A 27,082-nucleotide genomic window follows, 5' to 3' on the forward strand; every position below is an offset into this window, starting at 1 on the left:
TTGACAAATCCTTAGCCAATCTTATCAGAAGAAGGAAAGAAAAGGCCCAAATCTATGCAATTAGAAATGAGAAGGATGAAATTACAACAGACCCAGCAGAAATCCAGAGGATCATCAGTACCTACTTTGAGAACCTATGTGCCAATAAGATGGAAAACACAGAAGAAATGGACAGATTCCTAGATACATATCAATTACCAAAGTTGAATGAAGAAGACCTAACAATTCTAAACAATCCAATATCAATCAATGAAATTGAAAACATAATTAAAAACTTAACCAACGAAGAAAAGCCCACATCCTGATGGCTTCACTGCTGAATTCTACAAGACATTTAGAGAGGAACTACTGCCACTACTGTTTAAACTCTTCAATGAAATTGAAAGGAAAGCAATACTCCCAAATTCACTCCTGGAAGCAAGCATCACCTCAATTCCCAAAGCAGAGAAAGACTTAACCGAAAAAGAGAACTATAGGTCAATCTCACTAATGAACTTAGATGCAAAAATCCTTAATAAGATACTGGCAAATAGAATGCAAAAGATCATCAAGAAGATCATACACCCTGACCAAGTGGGATTCATCCCAGGGATGCAGGGATGGTTCAACATATGCAAGTCAATAAATGTAATACATATATTGATAGAGCCAAGGAAAAAAATATGATCATCTCAATAGATGCAGAAAAAGCATTTGACAAAATCCAACATGCATTTATGATAAAAACCCTACAAAACATTGGAATAGATGGTCTCTACCTCAATCTGATAAAAGCCATCTATGAAAAACCAACAGCCAATACCATACTAAATGATCAGAAACTGAAATCCTTTACACTAAAATCAGGAAGAAGACAGGGATGTGCACTATCACCACTCCTGCTCAATATAGTTTTGGAAATATTAGCCACAACAATTAGATAAGAGAATGAAATAAAAGGAATAAAGATAGGAAATGAAGAAGTCGAATTGTCATTATTTGCAGATGACATGACACTCTATATAGAAGACCCCAAGAACTACACCAAAAGTCTTCTAGACTTAATAACCAAATTCAGGAAAGTAGCTGGATACAAGGACAGCACACAAAAATCAATAGCTTTCCTCTACACGAACAACAGGCTCACTGAGAGAGAAATAGGGCAAACAATTCCTTTCACAATAGCATCCAAAAACTGAAATACCTAGGAATCAACCTAACAAAAGAAATCAAAGCCCTCTTCTCTGAAAACTATAGCACTCTGAAAAGAGATTGAAGATGATATCAGAAAATAGAAAGACATCCCTTGCTCCTGGGTAGGAAGAATCAACACAGTGAAAATGGCCATACTTCCAAAATTGCTATATAGATTCAATGCATTCCCAATTGAAATCCCAGCAGCATACTTCACAGACCTTGAGAAAACAATCCAAAAATTCATTTGGAACAAGAAGAGACCCAGAATAGCAAAAATAATTCTAGGTAACAGAGACATAGCAGGGGGTGTTACAACCCCCAACTTCAAACTATACTACAAAGCTACTGTGATAAAACAGCATGTTACTGGCAAAGAAACAGACCTGAGGACCAGTGGAACAGATTAGAAGATGCAGAAAGAACTCCAGACATACTCAGCCACCTCATCTTTGACAAAGGAGCCAAACACCCTCACTGGAGGAAAGATAGCCTCTTTAATAAATGGTGCTGGAAAAATTTGGTCTCAACTTGCCAAAGAGTGAAACTAGACCTATAGCTCTCACAATGCACTAAACTAACATCAAAATGGGTTAAAGATCTAGATATTAAACAAGAACATGGAACCAGAACAGAGTTTAGGTAGAACTCTTGAAGACACTGGTGTAGGAAATGATTTTATGAACAAAACCTCAGTTGCCTGTGAACTAGCATAAACAATCAACACGTGGGATCTCTTCCTATTAAAGAGCTTCTGCACAGCCAGAGAAACCTCAAACAGTGTGAGAGACAACCCACATTGTGTGAAAAAATTTTCACCTGCTGTTCCTCAGACAAAGGTCTACTATGTAGAATCTATAAAGAACTTAAAAAAAATTAGACTTCCCAAATGTAAAGACCCCATCTAAAAATGGGCATCTAAAATGAACAGACATTTCTTAGATAAAGAAGTTAAAATAGCAAATAAACATCTGAAAAAAAGTTCAACAGCACTGGTCACTCTAGAGATGCAAATGAATACAATGCTGAGTTTCCATCTCTCCCCAGAAAGAGTGGCTGCTATCATGAAATCAACAAATAACATGCTGGCGGGGCTGTGGGGAAAGAGGAACCCTGCTCCACTGCTGGTGGGAGTGTAGACTGGTGCAACCACTATGGAAATCAGTATGGAGTACCTCAAAGAACTAGGACTGGAAATCCCATTTGACCCCGTTATTCCCCTGCTGGATATCGTCCCCAAAGAATTAAAAGAATCATACCACAGTGATATATGTGCACCCATGTTCATAGCAGCACAATTTGTAATAGCTAAAACTTGGAAGCAGCCCAGTTGCCCATCAACTGGACACTGGATAAAGAAAATGTGGTTTTTTGGGTTTTTAAAAAATAAGATGGAGGTCTACTCAGCCATTAAAAATGAGAAATTAGAGACATTTATTGCTAAATGGATGCACATTGAGGCGATACTCTTAAGTGAAATAAATAGGACACACGTATAAATACCTAATAGTTTCTCTAGTGTGAGAGACTGAAATTGCAAATGAGGACTGAAAGGTATAATAGACAATGTGAAATTGGAAGAAAAGGGGCAAAGGGGAAGGGGAAGTGGGAGGGGAAGGGGCGAGGAAGGGAGGTAATAGAATTAATATGAGAAAATGAAAAAATGGAAACAAAGCCTTTGTAAATAGGGAGGATGGAGCATTTGAAGGGCGGGCAGGGGAAAGGGGAAAAATAAGAACCAAGAGAAATTATGTAAGATGCAAATTTCCAATGATGAATATCATTATATTGTATACCTAAAATGTACCAATACAATTAAATTTAAAAAAAAGGAGTGGAGGGCTGGGGATTTAGCTCAGTTGTTTCCTTGCCTGCTGTGCAAGCGCAAGGACCCAAGTTCAATCCCCGGTACCAAAAAAAAAAAGGAGTGGAATTCATGTCCACCTCTTGAGTAGAGGAGTACTCATGAATTTGTAGTCCTTTCTGTGAAACTACCATGGTATATATCTTACAAATAATTCTTTTACAGAATAGATAGAGAATCCTTAGGAGTCTGTAACAAGCAAACATTTCATTAACAATGAGTAAAATAACTTAACAGAACTTTACAAAACAATATATGCCAATATCTAATAAGCACAATTTCATTATTCAACAATGAATGCATAAATAATAAACATTATTTCAAATGTTCTGCATTATTGGTCATCAGGGAAACAGAAACAGAAACCATTATTTAGGCTAGAATGGCTAAATTTTAAGACTGCAAATGTTGGCTAAATATTGGATCCAAAGATAGAGAGGACCTTAAACAGAATGTTGCTGATGAAATGTAAAATACTGTAGTATGACCATGTTATGAGACTATCCATTTCTTAAAGCATTAGAAATGCTTTCATGAGCCACCTCACACTGAGGTGTTTATCCAATAAAAAAGATACAATAGCATAATAGTTTGTACACAACAGTTCACAGTAATTTCATTTATGATAGCTAAAATATTGGAAATAACTCAAAAATCTTCCAACAGATAATGGGTGAAAATGTGAATCTATCCATGCACTAGGGTACTACTCAGCAATACAAAGGAACAAGCTACCAATACACAAAACATCAAGGATAAATCTCAAAATTATCAAATTTTATAAATTCTAGAAAATGAAAGCTAATCAATAGTGACCTGTGTAGATAAATTTGTGCCTTGTGCTGTAGGTAGAAGGGAGAAGAGAGAGAGTATAAAGGAACACAAAGTATCTTTTGGGTCTTGTGGAAATCTTCTGCATCTTGGTTGTTGGAGTGGTTTTGAGAGTGTGTGCCTCTGTCATTCATTTGTGTACCATGAATTGATGATATTTTCTGAATATGAGTTATATCCCAATAAAGATAACTTTAAAACAATGAGTAGAGGGGACTAAATGATTCTTTATCTTTCAAATTGTTGTGTGATATTTTGTATGAGTACGTTCACCATTTGCATAATTTGTGGTTTGATGAATTATTGAAATTATTTGATTTTTCAGTGCTCTTGTCTTGAAATGTGTGTATTTGGGAGGGCTGTGAGCAAACGGGAGAGGGAGGCAGGTTATCATATTTGAATGGGTGATTTCTGAGGCTCCTTCCACTTGTTATATAGTCCTTTGTCGGTTTCTTGTGGACAAGAGCCAAGACCTTGGAATTCAGCATACCTCGATCCAATTCTGACTCTGCTATTCCTAGCAGTGTGACATGGGTCAAGTCAGTCTCATTTGGCTTGGATGTACAGTAAGGATAATATGCCCACACTAAAATGAGTTGTCATACAAAATACCCAACATACAAAGGAGAAAACACAAAGATATTTAATAAATATCCATTTTTTCTTTCCCTTTCCATGAAAGTATGAATACTATCAAGTATGAAATTATGGAACTTAAGAAAATTAGTGATTTTCAAGAGCATTATAATACCAGCAAAATCTGTATCATTAGACTGTACAAAGTTTAAGTGGAAAACTGGTTATTAAATATATATCTTAGGAGAAAAGTAAACTGAGTTACATTTTAAAAATTTGTTTAAAATCATTCTTTAAATACCAAAAAGACATAAGTCTTTTCTTCAGAAAGCACTGAAAATGCACTGTAGGTGATAAATAAACGTCACACTATTAACAAGCAGCATTGAAAAATGGAAGCCGTAGGATAATGGATTAGGTCCTGAACCAACAGAATGGTACATAGAAACATAAAACACCCTCCTGTTGCTGGGCTTGGAGCAAAACAGAAGCTCAGGGCCTGTTTAATGTTTTCAGGTTTTGTCTGTTTTGGCTCATTAGTGACTATTATCTATGCCTTTCCTGTTCTAAGATAAATGTGAGCTGTGTAATTTTTGTTTTGGAAAAACAAGTATTACATAGAGAATGAAAATGCAAAACAAAAAAACCCTGATGTTAAGACCAGAAAGTTTTGTCTTTCTACTTTATTTAAAAGGGAGAGTCAAGCTGAACATGAATCAAAAGTTCAAGCCCAGCCTGGGCAATTTAATGACTTAGCAAGATCCTGTCTCAAAATAAAAATAAAGAGAGGGCTGGAGATGTAGCTCAGTGCAAAGACCCTGGGTTCAATCCCCAGTACTGCAGGAAAAAAAATGTCAAAAAGGAGATAATTTACTTGTAGTTATTTTAAGTTTTTGTTTTGTTTTGTTTCTATCACAGTTTGTTGATGATTTCACTCAAGAATTTCAAGTACATATTAGGAATGTTGTGTTTTCATTTCATCAATGAGAACATGCGGCCAGGAGTTTGTGTTTTCTATTTGGAACAATTGCTATTGTCAGTTATATAAGACATGTTTAAAGCAATTAAATAGGAGTAAATATTCCTTAAAATAAATTAAGATTTCACCAAATAATTCAAGTCAGGATGTAGATTTTGTGTGTCTACTTTGTGCAGTTTGTAATTTACTTGATGTTTCCCTGTTTCTACTCTATCCACTACTTTTTTCTCTGTGGTTTCCTTTTGTTCCACCTTTCTTTTCCCATTACACGCTCTCTCTGGCAGTGGTTGGTAAGTACACATTTGATGGATACCTATAACTGTGAATGTCCTGTACCTAAGTGATATTCAGCACAGAGAAATAGCTGGCTAGAAACCTAATTCCCTTCCATATAGAATATTTGATACACAGTAAAACTTTGGTTTGTGAGCATAATTCATTCCTTAAACATGCTTGTAATCTAAAGCACTTGTATATCAAAGTGAATTTCCCTGTATCGTATTTTCCACAACCCGAAAATATTCATATAAAATGATTATAATACTGTAATATAATGCAAAATAATAAAGAAAATACAAAATATAAAGAGAAATAAGTAAATCAACCTTTGAAAACTTTCATGGCTAGTGTGAGGGAGACAAGAAGGAAGAGGGTTACTATGTAGGATGACTCACTATCACTAACGAAATCACTACTATCTGTTGGCTCAATGAAATCTTTTTCTTTTTATGCAACTTTAACAACGAGCCTATCCAGGGACACTTGCTTTTTCCTCTTTTTGAGGATTTCATGGAAATGTGATACTGCATTGTCATTAAACAGATTCATGCTATAGCCTTATTCAGGTGGTGCTTTTCTATAAAAATTTGCAGTTTCCCACATTTTGCACATTTCTCTAATCTGATTTGAAGTGAGGGATTCCTTTGCCTTTTTATCCTCTGCAGATGAGATTTCTTCCATAATCTGTTGCTGTTGGGAGATGATTACCCACAATCCTGGAGAGAGGAGAGGGGAGAGGGGAGAGGGGAGAGGGGAGAGGAGAGAGGAGAGAGGAGAGAGAGGAGAGAGGAGAGAGGAGAGAGAGGAGAGAGAGAGAAGGAGAAGGCTCGCTTGTGATCATATGATGTTTGGTGTCACAAACTACTCACATTGCATATCACTCATTTATCAAGTTAAAATTTATTAGAAGTGTTAGCTTGTCTTGTGCAACACTTGGAGAACAAGTTATGCACAATCTAAGGTTTTACTGTTTATATTTTTTTCTCATCTTTTATACTTCTCCTTCCCAACAAGGCAGGCATGAGATGCTGGAAACAGAAATCTTCATCACTCCGTATTTGCTCTCTTTCTCTGCCAGATACTTGAAGCCTTTTGGGGTTTGTACTAATTCTGTCTGCTTAGGATAGGCGCTTTCTTTAGTTGTGTGCTTGTCTGTACATGTCTAACCAAACAAAGTATAAACCTATGAAAGTTTGGGACCACGTGTTCTGAAAAAACAGAGAGCAGGTTTCAACACAGTTCTGGATACTATTGCTACTTTTAAACTGTAAGCATATGGGGTTTCACTTTACATTTACACTTAGAGTTGTGTTCCATTTTAATATAGTCTTGTGCTCCATAACCATGTGCATAATAAGGTGGAGTATATATACTATGGTGGTCTTGTAAAATTATAGCATCTAATGATGTTGTAGCTATCTGTTTGGTAAGTATGTTCTATGATATTACCCCCATGACAAAATTACCTAATGATGCATTTCTCAGAATGTGCCCCTGCCATTCAGTGACATAGGACTATATGCTCCCCTCTTTTAGGGGGCTTTCCAGGAATGTATCCAAAGGTCCTAGATCTTCCCTTTGCAGTATTTTTCTTCATTATCATTTGGGAAACTAAACAGTAAATGGAAGCAAAAATCTAGAGAATTTCACCCAGAAACCATTTTGAACTGGCTTTGACTTTCCAGAGCAATCTTCTGAAAAAAATCATGAAATTTCTTAATATGGAGGACTTTTTATTAAAATAATACACCATTTATTTAAATAATGTGCCATTTGGGTTCTTGTAGTTTAAATGCAATTTTAATCTTCATATATATATGTATATATAATATTATATGTGGCATATAATGATAGTTTGAGGATAGTTTTGAAGATCAAACCCAGGGCACATGCTAGGCAAGGGTTCTACCATTGAGTTATATCCCCAGCCTCCATAATGTATATTGTAAAAAGACAAGATTACAACAGTTTAGTTTAATGATTTTAATTGGGTTTGTTTTCAATTCTAGAATTTGGCAGCATTTGATTCCATAAAACAAAATAAATATTTTGAAAACCAAGCAGAAGTGGTTTTATAGACAGAAAAGCTTAAGAAAGCATGAAGAAAAGAACAAAAAGTAGATGTGCATGTGGCTATAGCAAAGAAAAAATGAAATGATAACTCTTTCTCTGAGCCTCATAAGTTGTAGGAAGACAGGTAGGTGATTCCAACAGCATATAATACCCACTGGGAAGTAGGTGTGACCAATGGAAGCAGAAGGAAAACAATGCAAAAAGTCTTTGTAGGAGGCACCCAGGAAAGTCTTCTCCAAAGGAAGCAGTGGCTTATCCAAGGTAAAAGCAAGAATTTTCCAAGGGAGAGGAAGGCTGGAGGTAGGAATTCCAGTCAAGGAAGTAGGGTCTGGCTTACTCAAGGAGAAGCAAGCTGATTGGGAGGGCTGTGGTTTGACTCACTGGGGAAGAACGGTGCCTTCCAACACTGATCTCGGATGATCCTGCCATTTGTTCCTCTGTTGCCCCATTGGAGTCACTTGCTGGAGAAGCTCTGTGTTTGTGAAGAAAACAGACAACCCTCTGATGTTTCTCACTGTGATTCTGATTTTTCCATCCTATAGTTAACTAGTTTAAAGGATGATAAACCAAAAGTTGTCACTGTCCTGAGTTAAATCTGGGCAATGAATACAGAATGGACTGTTTTGGCATCTTAGTGGTTCTGATAACTGCAACCAGCATGAGTCATGATTTGTGTGTCTTTCTCTAATTTCCAGGGTCTGACTCCTGCCCCTTGGCATGCCTGATGGTGGCACCTGTCTGCAACACTGGGCACAAAGTGAGCATCTGGAAGGAAAGCCTGATGAAGATGACTGGGCAATTCTTAGTATGATATAGGAGGAGAAACGTAAGTCTCCATATCATCTTTGTGGTGGGGTAGGTAGGATTTCAGTAATATGTTACATAACTGCTCTCCAAAGGAACAGCATGTACATTTCAGTGGCAGAAAAAGAAAAGCATTCTGTTCTACATTGCTGAATTGTTATTAATAATTTAAATGTTGCTTTATCATATTACACATTTTTGCTTACTGCCAGTGACTTACATAGGGAAATCTTAAGTACTGGATTTTTGAAGTAAATCTCTTCTTTTTAAACAAAACATAAAAGCTTAAATTGAATCCTAACATTTTTTCTTACCCATTGATATATATTAGAATATCTCCTTTTGAGACTTTCAAATATTTTAGAAAAACAGGAATAAATATTAACCCTAGCAATGGTCTAGTGATGGTGGCGGACCATCTCTTCAGGGTGACAAATACTGAATTTCCACTAGGTCAGGGCCTGACATTAGTTACTGTGGGAGTAAAATGTATGCTCTGGCTTTTTTTTTTTTTTTACCATTTAATAGGGGGATTAAATAATTACACATTTATGATGCAAATTGAATATTTAAAATACCATGAAAAAAAGAATGAGAAACTAGAGACATTTATAGCTAAGTGGATGAACACTGAGGCCATACTCTTAAGTGAAATAAATAGGACACACAAGTGTAAATACTGAATAGTTTCTCTGGTGTGAAAAACTAAAAGTGTAAATAAGGATCAAAATGTATAATTGATAATGTGAAATAGGAAGAAAGGTCTAAAGGAGTAGGGGAAGTGGCAGAGGTACGGGAAGGAAAGAAGGGGAAAGAAAAAATATGAGAAAAGGAAAAAAATGGAAAGTCTTTGTAAATATGGAGGGGTGGAGGGGGTGAAGGGAGGGCAGGGGAATGGGAAAAAAATAAGAACCAAAATACATCATGTAAAGGTATAAGGTCCCAATGATGAATGTAACTGTACCGTATACCTAAAATGTACCAATAAACTTAATGAAAAAAATCTTTAAAAAAATGAACAAAATACCATGAGAAGTAAAAATGCTTTGGAGGCTGAAGAAAGGAACATTTCCCTTTGATTCTGGTATGTGAGGGTCGTGAGGGTAGAAAGGGGCAGAGTTCTGGCAGATGTGGCTAGGGAAAGGCCATCTTCTCTGGAGTCAAGGGAAGCTGACACTTTGGCTCAGTGCAGTCACTACAGTGAGGCTTGTTCTGGAAACACTTCTCTTTCCCATCAGACACTGGCTATCAAAATGGCCTCAGAGGCAATGTTAAACCTCACAGTTCACTGTCTGTGAAAGCCTGGGAGCTGTCTCTCTGGCCAAGCTTGAATATGGCTTCATTTCTTTCAAAGCATTTCCATCTCAGGGTTTAAAGCTGGCATTTTACGAGGAATCAGCCTTCCAATTGGTAGCTTATAGAAAACAGCTTTGGTGCCTTTAACCCAGCGATGATGGACATCTGCTAGGGCTGCAATAAACCCAGCACTGCTGAGCTTCTGTCATCTCTTGAAGTGAGTCAGGCAAGATGGTAGGTGTGAGTGTGAGATGGTGTAGTGGTAGGTATAGATGCAACTGGAAAAGCTTCACAGCCATAGAGGGAGTGGGAAAGGGACTGATCACCAAGGGCATGGATAACATCAGAGAAGGAACGTGGGGTATGAGAATCACCAGTATTGAAGAGCAGATGTCCCTGGTGTTACAAGACAAATATCTTTGCTGTGTGAGTTGAAGCTTGGAAGATTTTCCTCTGCACACCCACCTGCATCCTTGCCAGCGTGTGGTTTTATCTGTGCTGTGGGTTGTGACTATTCTAACAGGTGTGCAGTGGCATTCCATTGCTTTAAATTGCATTTCCTGTTGGTATGTGACATGGAGTATCTTTTCATATGCAGACTTCCCATCTGTACATCTTTGTCAGTGACCTGTTGCGGAATTTGGTCTATGTTTTACTTGAATTGTTTGCTTTCTTATTGTTAAATTTTAAGAGTTCTTTGTATATTTTGGATAAGAGTTCTTGAAAAAAAATATATTTCCCCCAAATATTTTCTCCTGATCTATGGCTTGTCTTTTTATTCTTGCAACAAAGTCTTTCACAGAGTATACATTTTTAATTTTAATGAAGTCCAGATTATTAATCTTTTCTTCATGACTGTGCTTTTGGTATTGAGACAAAAGGGTCATTCAGATAAAAAGTCATTGTCGAGCCCAAGGTCATCTAGATGTTGTCCAATCTTCTAGAAGTTTTATATTTAGATCTAAGATTCATTTTCAGTTCATTTTATGAAGGGCAGAAAGTCTGTGTCTATTTTTATTATTGTTATTATTATTATTATTTCGCTTCATCAAACATCAGCTAACTGTATTTGTCATCTGTCTTTCCCTCTGGGTCCTTTTGCATTTTTCTTCATCTTTGATATTCTGTAGTTTAAATATGATTTGCTCAGTTATAAGGTTTTTAAAAAAATTATCCTTGTTGATGTTCTCTGAGATTCCTGGATCTGTATTTTGGTGTTTGACATTAATTTGGGGAAAATTCTCAGTCATTATTGCTTCAAATATTTCTACTTTTCCTTTTCATCTTTCTTCTGTTATTCCCATTATGTACACATTACACCTTTTGTAGTCCTACAGCTCTTGAACATTTTTGTCCTATATTTTAAGGTCTTTTTTTTTTTTACTTTTCAGTTTGTTTCTTCTGAAATACCCTCAAGTTTGAAGATTTTTTCTTCTATTTATTCAGTCTACTAGTAAGTCCATTGAAGACATTCTTCACTTCAGATATTTTTTTTTTAACTGATTTATTATTTATTTATTTACTCTTTTCCCTTAAATTCTTTTATTGGTACATTTTAGATAAATAATACATTTACATTTATCATTGGGTGCTTGTAACTGTGCATGATGTATCTTGGTTCTTATTTTTTTCCCCATTACCTGTGCGCCCTTCACCCCTCCACCTTTCCCTATTTACATAGACTTCGTTTCCATTTTTTTTTCTTTTCTCATAATTTTTCCTTTCCCTCCTTTCCTTTCCCCTTCCCCTCCCACCACCCCTACCCCTTTGGACCTTTTCTTCCTATTTCAAATAGGACACACATGTGTAAATACCGAATAGTTTCTCTAGTGTGAGAAACTGAAAGTGTAAATAAGAATTAAAATGATTAAAACAAATAACAGATATGGTATTTTTGATCTGTAGCATTTCTTTTTGATTCCTCATTATAATTTCTATCTTTCTGTTTACATCTCTACCTGTCCTTACATGCTCTCTATTAAATCCCTGAAAATTTTAATCACAGTTGTTTTAAATTCCTATTCTGATGATTCCAATATTTTGATCAATATCTAAATCTGGTTCTACTGCTTGCTCTGCCTCATCAACTTGTGTTTTTGCTTTTTAGTATGCTTATAATTTTTTTCCTGATAGCCAGACATTATGTAGTGGGTAAAAAGAACTGCTGCAAATAGGCCTTTAGTGATGTGATGGGTGTAGGGGGGAAAAGTGTGTTATAGTTCTATGATTAAGCCTTATTCTTTAGTAAGCCTGTTCCCCTAGATTGTGTACTTCAAAAATTCTTCTCAGCCCTCCCCATAGCCACTGCCCTCCTTGTTAATGGAATAAGATAATTTCAGGTGGGTCAAAAAGGGCATTTCTTTTCTTTTTAGTGCAAGGATAGAGCCAGCTGGAATTGAGTATTTCTTTTCCCCAATGTCAGCTAGGCTCTAATAAAAACACAACATAGGTTAGACTCTGATTAAATAGTTTCTCTGGAAGACGGACTTTGTCAAGAAGAAAATAATGCTCTCCTATACTTAAAAGTGGTTGTTTCTACCCTATCCTCTTTCTCAGAAGTATGAGAGAATTTTTCTAAAAGATTCACTGTGAGAACCTGGTAGAGCTCTATCATTTAAAATTCACAAAATTAGAGCCCCTCACTGCCTGGGTCCCCTGGACTTTTTAACCCTCAGACCCGTCCATGCTGAACTCCCAGGGTCTATCAGTTAGGGTTTAGGTTTTCTTATGCCACCCGTTTCCCCCAGAGAGTTCAGCTTAGGAGTTTCTGTTTTAATGTGTTGTGATTCTCTGTATTCCCCATCTATCTCTTCAGTTTTTAGGACACCAGTTTGCACTGTGAACTCATTCTTACAAATCTAAGAAGAGTTGTTGATTTTTCAGCTTTTTCCTTGATGTTAGGTTGAAGCAGTAACTTCTAAGATCTTATTTGCTGACACATTAACTAGAAGCCACTAAGTTTTAAAAATAAAGTTTATTTCAAAAGCTAGGTAATTTTATGCAAATATTATTGAAGAAAATTAGTAACTCTCACATTTTTCAGTTGTGATTTTGACTTCCACTTCAAAGCTTAACTAGTTTAATGTGTAAATACCAAATAGTTTATCTAGTGTGAGAAACTGAAAGTGTAAATAAAGGTTAAAATGATTAAAATGAATAATTGATAATTTGAAATAGGAAGAAAAGGTCCAAAGGGGTAGGGGAAGTGAGAGGGTTAGGGGAAAGGAAAGAAGAGAAAGGAAAAATTATGAGAAAAGGAAAAAATGGAAACAAAGTCTTTGTAAATAGGGGAGGGTGGAGGGGGTGAAGGGAACACAGGGAATGGGGAAAAAATAAGAAACAAGATGCATCATGTACGGGTCAAGCACCCAATGATAAATGTAAATGTATTGTATACTTAAAGTGTACCAATAAAAGAATTTAAGCAAAAAAAAAAAGGTAACTAGTTTAAAGGATCATAAACCACAGTTTGTCAACATCACTAGTTAATCTGATTAATAGATACAAAAATAACTATTTTGACAATTGAATGATTTTGCTAATAGTGTGACTCGAAAAAGGACTTAGGTCAGTGACCAGGAGAAAGCTAAGATGGAGAGTTTGATGAAGGGGAAATTATAAACTATCTTCTATCAGTAGAGCTGTTCTTTCATTAACTAGCACTTGGTTTTATATCAATTCTTTTCAATATCCTCAAAATAAAAATATCTGGGTTTTTCAGCTTGCTCCAGGGGAAATAATTTAATCTCCCCATTTGAACGTTCGTGGTTACCTTTGTTTGGCCAAATTTAATAGACATGTGAAATTTAATCCCATGGCCTTAAGCGCTACCTTCTGGCTTTGGTTATCTTGCTGAAAGGTGAGCAGCTTTTCTGTTGCCCCATGATTTTGGGGATTATCTCCAGCTGACAACTGGCTTGAGCCTTAGTGCTTTTGTCGGTGGCTGTGTTTGCCTAGTCGGAACCAGAGGCAGAGATAGCATCATTCCCACTGCGCCTGATTTAACTTGACCTTGGGTGATACCACAGATGGGACTGGAAACTTTCACAGTAGATTACATCAATTTAGCCACTATTTCAAGATTATATCTTTTTGTTTGGATGTTCATCTCCAGAGATAACACTTTGTAGACCCATGTTCCTTCTACACACGTTACTGCCATTTCTCCCTATTTGGATGTGTCTTTCATAGATGAGGGATTTTACTGAATTATTCTTGATTTGTTCTTTCCTGATCCTCACCAGCTTATTTGTGAGAGAGCTGGGGCCACCAGTGAAATCTCTGATTCTTGGCTACTGATTTTTATCTGTGCAAAGCAAACCAGAACAGACAGGGATGGAGCTGTTGACAGAACTTCTCTACAATGCTGGGAGCATAGGCTTAGGCTGTATTAGGATGATTAATGTACAGGGCAGGGGCTTTTGTTGGCATTTAATTTGATCGTGGTCATGTAGTTAGTGTCTGCATTATCTGGATAGGATAAGGTCTCTAAATACTGTCTGAGGAAATAAATGGCTGATTAATAAACTGGTCTTGGTTGGCCTTGTTAACCAGATCTCTGAAGATCTAGTGGTAGGGCTAGGTTAGACTGACACTTAAGGCTGCCAACTTCACATTATTGAGACCATGTCCACCCTCCACTTTTTATTTGGTGGCAGAAAATATTTCCCATGGGTCAGTAGAGCCAAAGTAATTTGGAAGGTCAAAAATTAATATAGTTAGAGTGAAAAGAGCCAATTTAGACAATGTGAGCCAAAAGATTATTTTGTTTGAATATAGACTATCTGTCCAAGAAGACTCAAATTCTGTGCATGGGCTGCGCTATTGTGTTTTGACTGGCTGGATTATAAGTTCTGGTATTTATCCCTCTCTCCAGAGTAAAATATTGACACACATGAATTCAATGAGCTGATGTGGGAAGAGGAGTGGGAGGGAAGATATGGAGCAGATTCTGAGATTCTGTAAACATCCTGCTTTTTTGGGAGGACTTGGCATGATTTGGTGTCTTTTAGTCAGAGTAGAGCTTCTGGGCAGCCAGTGGAGCTCTCTATTCCTGTTCTGTCCTCCCAAACATCTCCTCTTCTGAGAGCCGAGGGCTGTGCATCTGCCACTTGACCACCATGTATCACCTGTGTGATCTGGTCCCAGCCAGCGGTGCATTCCAGTTCCCATGGGGTGTCCTCTTCTGAGGGATGCCCCTCAGTGTTAGCTGACAGAACATGTGCACCTCCTACCTCAGCACTTACAAGATGTGTCAGGTTGCCCACTGCCCACTCTCCATCTCCCCAACCACCCCAGTTCAACCCTACCAGAAAACATGAATAAAAGAAGCACATGCTCTGTGTACCAGTAGATTTTACATTTGATATAGGAATTAGGAAACCTGAGTTCTCTTCCCACATTTGCTCTTGAGTTAGGATTTCAGCTTTCAGAGGGCTGATTAATATGTATTTCATTAAACAGCTTGTTATAAAACTAAGCTTTATCCTTAGTACAGCCTAATTGATTCAAGAGCATTGAGCCCTAAGTATTGAGATTGGTAGAGGCAGTTGAAACCTCCTAGACTTGGCTTCCTAGTTCCCTGTGAAAAGACCTCCTTCAATGTCACTTTCCAGCCGCTCTCCACTTGGCACTGATAGAAAGGGAGGTTCAGCCAGCCCTTCCTCCCTCTTTGCACTCACTCTGTTCTGTTCCTCAAAGCCCTTCACGTAGAGGGAAGGCCTCTGCTTGTCCCTGCCCCATCCTTGTCTAGGAGAGTAGTGTGGCTAAGACTGAGGTGCAGCACCAGGAAGCCCATGGTTCCTTCCCATACACTGAGCTGCCTCCTGCACCCAGTCTTCCTCAGTAATAAAGCTGATATTTTTTTATCAGTATCTGACAGACTAGGATGGATGGAATACATATGGAAAGGGACACCTTTGTGAAAAAGTATTGACAGGGAACAGAGAACTCTCCTACAATTCTCTTTTGTCTATTTCTAGTAAGCTGTATGTAGTTTTGTACCTTGTGATGTAATCCCAAAGCGCACATATACTCTTTGTCATCTACAGAGATGGTACATTCTATACCGTCTCTCTAAGAGACTCCATCTTTATGAGATGACTTTTTTCATATTCAGTTCTTGCTCCTATTTCAGTGTTTTGGCATGTCAGTGGCTTTGCAGTGGAAAGAAGCCCCATTATAATCCTCCTTATTCACACCAACATCTACCCCTGCCAGCACCCTCCTGGCTGCTCTTTCCCAGCAGTACCAGCTTCCCTTTTGCTCCTCAGTGTGTGAGACTCTGAGATGGTCTTCCTCCCAGACTTCCACATGGCTCACACCTTTGCCTCCCATGAGTCCCACAAAAGCCACCTTATTGTAAAGACTCTTCCTGCCCATTTTATCTCAAATAGGAGCCTCATTGTCCCAGCACCTCTTTCCCCTTTCTCTTGATCTCCACAAATCCACAGTCACATCTAACATGGTATATGTTTACACCCTTCCTGGCTTATTGTTGTCTTTCCTTCTGCTCAACATTGGGTTTCCTAGAAGAAGGGCCCAAGAGAAACATTCAGATGTGTGTTAAGGGAAATTTCCTCAGCAAAGACCTGCCAGGGTGGGAACAGACAGGAGTGTGGAGGCAGTGACCAAGCAGGGATGAGGTTTTAAGGAGGCCTAGACTTGTGATAGAAAAGTTCCAGTGCATAGACTAATTTGGAGGATAGAGGTCTGCTCATTGTGTCCCATAAGTCATCCTTGGAGGAGGGCAATTTTCTTGGGAATTGAGCAGCTGGGAATAGGGAGCTAACACTCATAGAAACTGGGGGAGAACATTGTGGCTGGTTGTAAAGGATCTGAGATGGGTGACTACATCGAACACTTTCACTGCAGTGTAATCTCCATGAGGACAGGGACTTTGTTTTACTGTGTGTTGTATTTCAAGCACACAAAACAGAGGCTGTTACACAGTAGGTTTTTAATAAATGTTTGTTGCATGGCTTAATGAGCTCATTGAGATGGCCCAGTGCTGGGTCTGGGGCATATAATGGTGAATGAGATGGACATGATCCTCCTCTCATGGAGCTGCATAGACATGCAATTAAGATTTAACATTAAATAACATTTAATAAACACTGTCATTAGAAAAACAGGGGCTAAAAGAACACAGTAGAGGCGCTAGAATGAAAAATCTTAGAAAAGCAATGTCTCAGCCACTTTCTCGTTGCTAGAACAAAATATCTGATGCCTGCAACTTAAAAAAGAGATTTATTTTGGTTCCTGGTTTCAGTCCATGGTTGGCTGGCTCCAAGGCAGAAATGGCATGGTGGAGGATAACTGACAGGGCATGGTGGCCAGGAGGCAGAGGAAAAGGGGAGGAGCAAGGGCCAAGAACATGCCCTCCCAGGTCAGGCCCCAGTAATCTGCCTTTTTAAAAAAATTAATTTTATTGGTACATTTTAGATGCATATAATAACACACATGACAGGGAATTTGTATCTGTACATGATATATCTTGATTCTTCTTTTTTTCACATTCCCTTCCCTTCAACCCCTCTTCCCCCCCTTATTTACAAAAGCTTTGTTTCCATTTTTTTCCTTCTATTCTCTTTTTATCTTTTCCCTTTCTTTCTTTCCTCCTCCCCTCTCCCTACTTTGCTTTCCCATTTGAACATTTTCTTCCTATTTCACAATATCTGTTACGTATTTTTGTCCTTATTTACCCTTTCAGTTTCTCACACCAAAGAAACAATGCAATATTTAAACATATGTGTCTGATCTATTTCACTTAAAAGTATGGTCTCAAGGTGCATTTATTTACCTAGAAATGTATCAAATTTATTTGTCTTTATAGCAAAGTAATACTTCATTGTATAAAACCCCCATATCTTCTTTATCCATTCATCAGTTGATGGGCATTTGGGCTGTTTTCAAGATTTAGCTATTACAAAATGTGCTGCTATAAACATGGGTGTGCATATATCACTGTGGTGTGATGCTTTCAATGCTTTGAGAAGATACCAAGAAGGGGAATACCTGGGTCAAATGGAATCTCTAGTTTTAGGGGTTTTTTTTTTGAGGAATCTCCATGTTGATTTCCACAGTGGTTGCACCAGTCTACACTTCCACCAACAGTGGAGAAGGGTTCCTTTTTCACCACAGCTCCGCCAACATTTGTTATTGGTTTCTTGATAATAGCCATTCTTTCTGGGATGAAATATAATCTGTTACGTCTTAATTTGCATCTTTCAAATGACCAGTGATGTTGAACATTTTTTCATATAAATAAAATAAATATATTTGCTGTTTCTACTTCTTTGTCTTGGAAGTGTCTATTCATTTCAGATGCCCATTTTTGGACCGGGCATCTTTAAGATTGGAGTCATTAAATTTTGGGGGTCTGACTTTTTTTGAATTCTTTATATATTCTATATATTAGTCCTTCATCTGAGGAATGGCTGGCAGAATTTATTTCCCACTGTGGGTTGACTCTTCACTCTATTGGTGGTTTCTTTTGTTGTGAAAATGCTTTTTAATAAGATGAGATCCCTGTTGTTGATTCTTTGTGATATTTCCTGTGCAATCAGGGTTTTGTTCATAAAGTCTTTGCCTACACCTATGTCTTCAAGAGTTTGTCCTGTTATATCTTCCATCAGATTTAGTGTTTCTGTTTTAATATTTAGAACATTGATTCATTTCAATTTTAGTTTAGTGCATGGTAAGAGATATGGGTGTAGCTTTAATCTTTGGCATGTGGAAAGCCAACTTTTTCAGCACCATTTATTGAAGAGATTATCTCCCAGTGAAGGTGCTTGGACCCTTTGTCAAACATAAGTTGGCTGAGTGTGTTTGGAGTTGTTTCTGCATCTTCTAATCTGTTCCATTGATCCTTGGGTCTATTTTTTTTTTAATCACTGTATCTTTGTAGTATAATTTCAAGTCAGGATTGTAATGCCCCCTGCCTTGCCTTTGTTGCCCATAATTACTTTTCCTATTCTAGGTCTCTTCTGGTTCCAAATGAATTTCAGGATTGTTTTCTCTAATTCTGTATGTTATTGGTATTTTGATGGGGGGATCACATTAAATCTGCATAACAAATTTGAAAGTATAGCCATTTTCACTATATTGGTTCTTCCTACCCAAGAACAAGGGATATCTTCCATTTTCTGAGATCCTCTTTGGTCTCCTTTTTCAGAGTGCTGTAGTTTTCAATGTAAAGGACTTTTACTTCCTTTGTTAGATCAATTGCTAAGTGTTTCATTTTTTTCAATGCTATTGTGAAAGGTATAGTTTTCCTAATTTCTCTCTCAGTAAGTTTGTTATTTGTGTATGGGAATGCTATTGATTTTTGAGTATTGACTTTCTATCTAGTTATGGTATTGAATTTAGTTATTAAATCTAGATGTCTTTTGGTGGAGTTTTTAGGGTCTTTTATGTAAGGTATCATGTTATCTGCAAATAATGGTAATTACTTCTTCCTTTCCTATCCTTATTCCTTTCATTTCTTTCTCTTGTCTAATTTCTCTGACTAATGTTTCCAGAACTACGTTCAATAGGAGTGGTAATAGTGGACATCTTTATCTTGTTCCTGATTTTAGAGTGAAAGCTTTCAATTTTTGACCCTTTAGTATTATGTTGGCTGTTGTTTGTCATAGATGGCTTTTATGAAATTGAGATAAAGACGTGCTATTCCAATATTCTGTAGAGTTTTTATCATGAATGGGTGTTGGACTTTGTCAAATACTTTTTCTGTGTTTCTTGAGATGATCATGTAATTTTTGTCTTTGGCCCTGTTGATATGGTGTATAACATTTATTGATTTGTGTATGTTGAACCATCCCTGAATCCCTGGAATGAATCCTACTTGGGCATGGTATATAATCTTCTTGATGATTTGCTCCATTCTGTTTGCTAGTATCTTATTGAGGATTTTTGCATCTATGTTCTTTAGGGAGATTGGCCTGTGTCTCTCTTTTTTGATTGGATCCTTCTCTGGTTTTGGTGTCAATGTAATGCTTGCTTACAGGAATGAGTTTGGGAATATTGCTTCCCTTTCTACTTCATTAAAGAGTTTGAAGAGTAGTGGCATTAGATCTTCTCTAAATTTCTTGTAAATTGAACAGTGAATCTGTCAGGACTTGGGCTTTTCCATGTCGGTAGATTTTTAATTAGATCTTCAATTTCATTGGATATTGGGTTATTTAGAATTTTTATATCTTTTTGATTGAGTGTTAATAATTCATATATATCTAGGAATCTGTCCATTTCTTCTGTGTTTTCCATCTTGTTAGAATACAGGTTCTCAAAGTAGGTACTAATGATCTTCTGGATTTCTGCAGGATTTGTTGTGATCTCACCTTTTTCATTCCTAATTGTATAAATTTGAATTTTTTCTTTCCTTTTTTGTAAGACTGGCTAAGAATTTGTCAATTTTATTTAATCTTTCAAAGAAGCAACTCTTTGATTCATTGATTCTTCGTATTTTTTCTCTGTTTTAATTGCATTAATTTCTGCTCTGATCTTTGTAATTTCCTCCTTCATATGAGCTTTGGGCTTGACTTGTTCTCCTTTTCTAGAAGCTTGTGGTTCAACATTAAGTTGTTTATTTGAGCTCACTCTGTTTTTCTGATATGGGAATTCATAGCTATAAATTTCCCTCATAGGACTGCTTTCATTTAGTCTCATAAGTTATGGCATGTTGTATTGGCATTAACATTTAATTGTGGAAACTGTCTAATTTCTTCTTTAGTTTCATCTGTGACCCATTGGTTGTTCAGGAAGGTGTTATTTAATTTCCATGTGTTCATGAAGTTTTTGTGGTTTCTTTTACCATTGATTTCCAATTTCATTGCACTATGGCCTGATAATATGCATGAGATAATTCAAATTCCTTTGCATTTACTTAAGCATGTTCTATTAACTAGTATGTGGTCTATTTTGGATAATGTCCCTTGTGCAGCTGAGAAGAATGTATATTCTGCTGTTGTTGGGTGGAATATTCTATAAACATCTACTAAGTCCATTTGTTTAAATGTTTGGTTCAGTTCTGATATTTCTTTGTTGATTTTTTATCTAGTTGATCTGTGTATTTGTGACTATGGTGTATTGAAGTCCACCATTACTATTATATTAATGCTTATTTGATATTTCATGTCCATTAATATTTGTTTTATATAGTTGGGTGTGCTGGTATTTGGTGCATATGTATTTATCATTGTTAGCCCTTCTTCTTGGATTACTCCCTTAACAAGGATGTAGTGACCTTTTTTTGTCTCTCTTGATCAGCCTTGACTTGAAATCCACTTTGACTGTAAATAGAATAGCTACCCCTGATTTTTTCTGGATTCCTTTCACATGGACTATTGTTGTCCATTCTTTGATCTTCAGTCTATGAATTTCTTTTTAAGTTAAACATGTTTCTTGTATGCATCATATTGTTGCATCTTATTTCTTGATCCAGTCTGCCAATCTGTTTCTTTTAATTGGTGAATTGAGACCATGTATATTGATGGTTATAACTGATATGTATTGACTTATCCTTGTCATGATATTTTCTGTTGTTGGTTTCATTTCTATCTGTTCTTTTTTTAAAAAATTAATTTTATTAGTACATTTAAGGAATACAATATAATGACATTCACTATTGGAAATTTGCACCTTTACATAATCCATCTTGGCTCTTTTCTCCATTCCCCTGGCCTCCCTTCAATGCTTCCACTCCTCTCTATCTACAAAGACTTTGTTTCCATTTTTCTTTTTCCCATATTAATTCCATTCCCTTCTTTCTTTTCCCCTACCCCTCTCCCTTCCCCCTCCCCTTTGTATTCCTTCTTTTTAATTACTTGATTTGCCTGTTGGATTCATTCTTCTGGGGTTCATGGAGTTATATTCTTTGTTGTCTATTTCTAGAACATCCTTCAGAATATTTTTCAGTGCTGGTTTGGTGGTCATGAATTTCTTCAAGTGTACTTTGTCATAAAAGATCTTATTTCTCCATCAAATTTGAAAAATAGTTTTGTGGGGTACATCAGTCTGAGTTGGAGGTTGTTTTCTTTTAGGGCTTGAAATACTTCACTCCAAGCTCTCCTTGACTTAAGGGTTTGTGTTGAGAAGTCTGCTGTGATTCTGATGGACTTTCCTTTGTAAGTGATTTGTTTCTTTTCTCTAACAGCTTTTAATATTCTGTTTTTGTGTTGAATTTCGGGACTCTTGACTGTTATATAATTTGGTGTAGATTTTTTTGATCATGGCTAATTGGAATTTTATATGCCTTGCTTATCTATAAATTAAGTTCTTTTGCTATGCTTGGGAAATTTTCTGCCATTACTTCTGTGAACAGTTTTATATGTCATTTGTGCTATTTCCTGCTTTTATATTGACTCTAATCAATCTTATTTTATTCCTCTTTGCATCATCTAACAGCTATTGGATTGATTTTTCATGGTCTTTTGCTATTTTGAAGAAATCTTTCTTTTTATGATCACTAACCACAATCCTGTCTTCTAGATCTGATATTCTGTCCTCATATTGGCTCATTCTGCTGTGTATACTTTCAATAGAATTTTTAATCTCCTGGATATCTGTTTGAATCTGTTTCATGGATTACATTTCTTTCCTATGCTGGGAATTCATGGCTTCCATCATTTTTCTAACCTCTTTTATTTTTATCTGCATCTACTCCAGATTAGCTAACCATGTTCTTCATTATTATCATCATCTGTATAGTTATCTGAGAAATTATTTCTGATTTTATTTTTTTCTAGAGTCTCATTCTTCTGCTCTGTTACTTCCACTGTTAGTGCTTCAGCAAGTGCAAGTGGTTGGCTTTCAAATTCTTCCATCTCATTGGTGAGGTGAAAGTCTGGGGTTGTACCTTGCTTCTGTGTCTTCTCATTTTCTATTTTTTAAGTTTAATTTTTGTGTTGATGCTTATAAACTGTTTATGGTAGGTAGCTTTATTGCTATTATTAAGAACTCAAAGGAAATGACCACTTCTCAGAGATGCCTTCCAGGCATAGATGGCTTTTGGGTTTCTAGTCTGTTGCAAGATCCTACTTCTTCAATTTATTGGAGGTAAGAAGTTGCTGCCTACATGGCCTAGCCCCTGTTTCTTTGGCACTGGCTTATAGTATTGTTTATGACCCTCAAGCAATCTCAGTTTTGGCATACAAGTGAGAATAACTGATTAGAATAATTATGTCACCTTGGCTGAAGTAGGACAATCAGTAATAACAGTAGCATCAAACAGCCTAGCAAATGGCAAACAGTGGTAAGTATTAATTTGCTACCTTCAAGTGTATGAACAAGATTTTTAGTTATAAAACAAAATTTAAAACAAACCAGAAAATTGTATACAGTAAATATTCCCTCAATATGGTAAATTTACTCTCAGGAGAGAAAATTTGAAAGGGCCTAGGTGAAAAATAGAGAAGCAGAAGAGAAAGAGAGTAGAAACAAGGCTGGAATACAAAGGAGTATTACATATGCTCTGGGAAATGTGAAGAAGACAGGAGGGAAAAAAAGAGGGAAGAAACAGAAACAAGAACAGAACAAAACAACAACAAAAAACTGGAGACAATGTGCACACTCATAAAAAGAAGAAGAAACTATCAAGAAAAAGAAAAAAAAAGCAAAGCAAACAAAGAAAAATATATTCTCTTCAGGATGTGCCTCTTCTGTCACTGGTAGACAGAAGGGGCAGACAGAGCCTGAATCCATGTTAATTCATCCTAGCAAACCAGTGGTAGAATTATGATGGGATGGTAGATAGTTCCAGCAAGCCTGTCCCTTTAATTCCCCTGAAGTTCAGGCTGCTTCTGCTTTCTGCTTTTGGGGCTGGGACCTGAGTAACTCAGCCTGCCACACTCCAGGTGCCTCTTGCTGGCTTGAACTAGGCTCCCTGCTGGCTTGAACTTGGCTTCCTGACCTGCCAGCTTGAACTTGGCTACATCTCACCCTGACACTGGGAGCTGCTAGTTGGAGCCAACTCACAGCTGCTCTGAGTTCTGAGTTCAGTTGATTCCTTTCCAAAATGGCGACCAACCAATTGCCCTCTCCTAGGGGATGTCTGAACCAGAAAAACAACACTCACTACAGTCCACACCATCCACTGCTCCATTCCACTTGTGTGTTTCTCAATGGAGGCTTCTGGGGTTGCCAATAGTCACTGTGTGCCTGCAGGTTCAAGCCGCCCCTCCCACACTGTGAGCCAGGGCTCAGGAAGAAAGTGCCTTTTGCCACCTCCCTTTTCTGCACTGAGATCCCTCTCTTCACTCTCCTTGTGGGCTGCAATTCTTATTTCAGATCATTTTTGGCTCTCAAGGATCCACTTCCCTCCTTCTTCTCTTCCTCACATTGCTATGTTCCAGCCCCTGCCTCTTTTATTTTTTCCCATTAAGTTTATTGGTACATTTTCAGTATAAAATACAGTTACATTCATCATTGGGATCTTGTACCTTTACATGAGTATCTTGGTTCTTTTTTTTCCCCCTTCCCTTGCCCTCCCTTCACCCCTCCACCCTTCCCTATTTGCAAAGACTTTGTTTCCATATTTTTCCTTTTCTCATATTTTTTCTTTTCCATTTTTTCCTTTCCCCTACCCCTCCCACTTCCCCTGCTCCTTTAGACCTTTTCTTCCTGTTATACAATATCAATTATACATTTTTAAAATTACAATATCAATTTAAATTACAAGATCTAGGAGACATTACCACAGATTTTACAGAATTAAAAAGGATATAGAAAGCATGTTTCAAAAATCTGTTTTGAAATAAATTTGACAACTTCTAAGAAGTACCTTGGAAGACAAATTAATGAAACTAACTCTGGAGGAGATATAAAATTTGAATAGCACCTATTAAAGAAAGTAGATAGCTAGCTTGAAAACCTACCTATATGACAATAACAGGCTCATATGCATTTTAACTGACAAATGATATCAAACATTTAAAGCAGAAAAAAGAAGGAACACTTCTCCCCTCATTTTAGGAACTCAACATTGTGCTAATCCTAAAGCTGGATAAAGATAATAGAAGAAAAAAGTAGGAACATAGATAGAAATTTGTTTAACAAAACAAACTATTAGAAGTCAGATCTGGCAGGATGTAGAAAGTGGTTTTGTTATAGGGATGACAGTGTTGGTTCAGCATTGGAAGATCCACCCCCAAAAGTCATCATTTTAACAGAGGAAAGGAAAAAACCATATGATCCTGTCACTAGTTGGAGAAAAAGTATTGGACCAAATTCTACAGCTGTTTATGGTAAAAGCTATCAGGAGACTAGAAGTACAACAGAAACTTTTCAACAAATTAAACACATATACTCCATACTTCCAGTGAGATCGCCTTGTATGAATGGAGAAGATACAATGCTTTCTCCTTAGGGTGGGGAACAAGGGCAGATATGCTTACTCTTTATCTGTCCATTAAACTTTGAAACTTAGGCCCAACCAAAATAGTCTGGCAATAAAATGACACAATTAGGATAGGATTGGCAAGGTAGAAGCAAAATCTTTGTATGTGGATGAAATGATCATCTACAGAGAAAATACTAAGAAATCTCTAGGAGCCCCTAGAACTTGTATTTGAATTTAGCAGGATTAGATAACACAAGGTATATATAAAAATTCAGGTCTGTGTATACTTGCTATAAATGAAGAATTGGATATTGAAATTTAAAAGTTATGTAGGAGTACAAAGGACCTAGAAAAGTTAAAAACAAAAAAAACAGTGTTGGAAGATGTTTAGAACCTAATTTTAAGACTTCTTCTAAAGCTACAGTAATCAAGGCAGTGTTGGTGTAAGGAAAGACATATAGATCATTGGAATAAAACAGAGAATCTAGAAATAGAACCACACATATATGGTCCACTGAGTTTTGAAAGATTATTTAACATTAGCATTTTATAGAATATAAACTCAATTCAAGAGCCGAGGAAGAGATAGTGTTATCAGCAAATGGCACTAGAACACTTGGTATCTGTATATAAAAAATTAACCTCAACCCTTTTTTTCCATACATGAAAATAACTTGAAGGGATCTATGAACCTAAATATGAAAGCCTAAAAGTATAAAACTTTAAGAAGAAATTATAAGGGAAAATGTTTATGAATTCAGGGTAGGCAAGAACTACCTAGGATACAAAAGACATGATGTATAAAAGAAACAAATTGATAAATGAGATTCCATCAAAATTTAGAACTTTAAATGACATCATAAAATGAAAAGTAGTCCTTAAACAGACCATATTTACAATGCATATAACCTATGAACAGAATATATAAAGAATTCTTAGAACTCATTAATAGACAACCCAATTAAAATGTAGACATAAGAAGATGATAAATAGCCAGTATAGCACAACGAAAGGTGTGCAACTCTAGAATCAGAAAAATGCTAATCAGTACAATAACAAGATTGAATTATACACTCATTAGGGAGATGAAGTTAAAAGTTTTAAAAGCCTAGTCATGACTTTTTCTTTTTGTTGGATTCTCCTCCTTTGTGTTTAATTTGTCATGCCCAATGGATTCATTCTGCTGGGTTTCCTAGGGTTGTGATCCTCCCTGTCTTTTCCTAGGATATTGTCTAAAATTTTTTGGAGTGCCGGTTTGATATTCATGAAGTTTCTGAGGTGCTCTTTATCATGAAAGTATCTTATTTCTCCATCAATTTTGAAAGATAGTTTTGCAGGGTACATCAATCTGGGTTGGAGGCTGTTTTCCTTTAGGGCTTGAAATACCTCACTCCAAGCTCTTCTTGCCTTGAAGGTTTGCATTGAGAAGTCTGCTGTGATTCTGATGGACTTTCCTTTGTAGGTGATTTGTTTCTTTTCTCTCACTGCTTGTAGAATTTTCTTCTTCTGTTGGATTTCTGGAATCTTAACTATTATATGCCTAGGTGTAGATTTTTTTTGATCAAGGCTAACTGGAGTCCTATATGCCTCACTTATCTGTATGTCAAGTTCTTCTCCTCTCCTTGGAAAGTTTTCTGCCATCACTTCTGTGGACAGTTTTTTTATGTCATCTGCACTCTCTCCTCTTTCTTTATTGACTCCAATCAGTCTTATGTTATTCTTCTTTGGAACGTCTAGCAGCTGCTGGATTGATTTCTCGCGTTCCTTTACAATTTTAAAGCAATTTTTCTTTTCCTAGTCACTAATTGCAATCTTTTCTTCTATATCTGAAATTCTATCCTCACATTGGTTCATTCTGCTGCACAGACTTTCA

The 27,082-nt window shown here is 36.8% G+C and overlaps 1 long non-coding RNA gene across 8 annotated transcripts in view; it reads left to right on the forward strand.

Annotated features, from left to right (window-relative positions):
• The window catches only part of LOC110345494 (uncharacterized), a 326,656-nt gene that overhangs the window by 240,310 nt on the left and 59,264 nt on the right, over positions 1-27,082 (forward strand). For all 8 annotated transcript variants that reach the window (XR_015446886.1, XR_015446889.1, XR_015446887.1 and 5 more), the window contains one exon: positions 8,471-8,601. This is a non-coding gene — a long non-coding RNA (uncharacterized LOC110345494). The remainder of the gene's footprint in view (positions 1-8,470; positions 8,602-27,082) is intronic.

The sequence above is a fragment of the Heterocephalus glaber genome, unplaced genomic scaffold (genome assembly GCF_053883595.1).
Source record: "Heterocephalus glaber isolate CG9 unplaced genomic scaffold, H.glaber_assembly_v1.0 deba00001733, whole genome shotgun sequence".
In the NCBI taxonomy this organism is placed as follows: domain Eukaryota; kingdom Metazoa; phylum Chordata; class Mammalia; order Rodentia; family Bathyergidae; genus Heterocephalus; species Heterocephalus glaber.